The following is a 2,401-nucleotide window of genomic DNA, read 5'->3' as shown; positions in this document are numbered from 1 at the left end:
ATTCAATAAATCCTCATTACGTCATCAAACAAAAACTCGTAATTAATAAAGTTCCGACCAAAATGATTCTAAATAACCTTTTAGAAAATTTACTACCCGTGTAGGGTCGGGAAAGAATACCCCTACCGCAGAGGGCACTGCGTGTCGTAAGAGGCGACTAAACAACTGCCCGGCGCCGCATTTCTGAGAACGGAACTGAATGTTCTGGGGAATGTAATTTGTTGTCGTGAGACGAGTAAATGTGGTAAATTAGTAACGTGCGTATTTTTACTAAATATAACTTAAGGGTCGGTTGTATCAAAATAGTTCAATTTGAGTTCAGTTGACTCAAAATTGATTATTAGAACTCAAACATTCTCCAATTAAGTTTTTTTTATTAATAAGACGATCCAAGTGGACGGTTAACTATTGTAGAGCAATTAGCTAGCCCTAACGCGACGTAAACAGGTACGGAGGGTCCGTAACCGTCCTTTTCTGCTAGATAAAGTAGCTTTTCCCTTCGTCTTATAAAAGTGGGGCTCCAAATTGGCGCGTAAATTTTTAAATGTCTTACTCCACTTTGATTATTATTGGTACAGGCTCTTCGCTACAATCCATGTGACCATTTTTACCACCCGCCCGCTAGTAAGGGGATTAAAAATTACCCTCCACTTTCTTGGCGGAAATACACGTTTTAGATCACCAGGAATCCGAATCAAACCAAATCTTTATGATTTCAGTCGGTCTGGCTGTCTGTACTCTCATTTCCGGCTAAACGGCTAAACCGATTGGAACCAAATTTGGCCAGTGGCGGATTTAGGATTTGGTCTAGGGAGGGGCGCATACAATTATTAAATTAATTATTAAAGAAAAACATTTATTATTCGTATAAAAATAGAACATTTTTGCGCATAGTACATAATATATTGAGCAGATAACTAATTCTTCATAAACTAAGAAAAGAACAAATCAGAAAATGTCTAAATGACAAAGTCGAGTTTTTTTTTGTCGGCGCAAATCGATTTTTTTCCACTTTTCACGAAATTTGTCCAATAGGTATTCTTACACGATTAGGGCATTGTGTGCAGGTACACCATCTTGTTGAAATCAACAGTTTCCAACTTTCGTTTTTTTTTGTGTGCTACCCAACATAGAATCTACTTTTTTTACGGGCCATATAAAAAGATGAAGTTTATAATGATTTCTCCGAAATGAAACGTCTCAACATCTCTTGTAATATCTTATCAATAAGTGACATGAGAAAATGATTTTTTTGGTATCTGCCCAAATAACCTCAGAAAAAATAAAAACGAAATTTCTTGTCTAATTTGACTATCTCCATATCTTCTATGGCTTCCCAAATCCCCATGATGACCGCCTGCGTAACTACCACTGTCTAGGAGGGGGGACGCACCCCCTGCGCCCCCTTCAAATCCACGCCTCAATTTTGCACACATATTATTAGACATAAATACGACAGTAAAATTAGATTTTGACCCAGACATTTATAATTACTAAGCCGACCTTTGGGTCGGGGGACTAAAAAGCTCTCGGGCCATAGGCCCTCGAACTTTTTAACTCGTCGCCCTCGAAAATATAAATATCACTATTATGCCCTTAATACATAGGTAACTAACTATATTATTATTAAACAATTTATTAAACTCATCTACTTTACAATGTGCGCAAGCTCCTCCATCGTTTTCTTCTTCACCTCCTCCACGTCGGCGGAACGCTTTCCATTAAGGTTCCTCTCCTGGTTACAGCCCTTTGAATTTTCTTTCGAAATTGCCTTTTTTTTGAGGTCCCAAAAAAAAATTGTCTCAGATCGTCCGGAAAAAAACATTTTCTTATAGAATATGGCCTGTAGATTCCATAATTTCAAACAGTTCCAAAATTAAGCTACTAGATCAAAAGTTACAGCCTTTTGAATTTTCTTTCGAAATTGGTTTCTAGTCCATAACCTTTGATTGAGAAGTCTAATCGAAAAAGAACGAATTGAGAAGTCTAACCGAAAAAGTACGAATTGTTTTGGATTCTACGCACCAAAATTAATAAGAAAAAGTGTTTTCCCGAGAAATTTTGGTGTAGTCGATTTTTGGTAAAAAAGGAAGGTTATAACCTGCCTTTTTTTGAGGCCCCCAAAAAAATTGTCTGAGATCGACCGGAAAAAAACATTTTCTTATAGAATATGGCCTGTAGATCCTATAATTTCAAACAGTCTCAAGATTGGGCTACTAGATCAAAAGTTACAGCCCTTTGAATTTTCTTTCGAAATTGGTTTTTAGTCTATAGCTTTTGATTGAGAAGTCTAATCGAAAAAGTACGAATCGTTTTGGATTCTACGCACCAAAATTAATAAGAAAAAGTGTTTTCCCGAGAAATTTTGGTGCAGTCGATTTTTGGTAAAAAAGGAAGGTTA

The sequence above is a fragment of the Photinus pyralis genome, unplaced genomic scaffold (assembly GCF_008802855.1).
Source record: "Photinus pyralis isolate 1611_PpyrPB1 unplaced genomic scaffold, Ppyr1.3 Ppyr1.4_LG7, whole genome shotgun sequence".
In the NCBI taxonomy this organism is placed as follows: domain Eukaryota; kingdom Metazoa; phylum Arthropoda; class Insecta; order Coleoptera; family Lampyridae; genus Photinus; species Photinus pyralis.
This window is presented reverse-complemented; position numbering follows the sequence as displayed.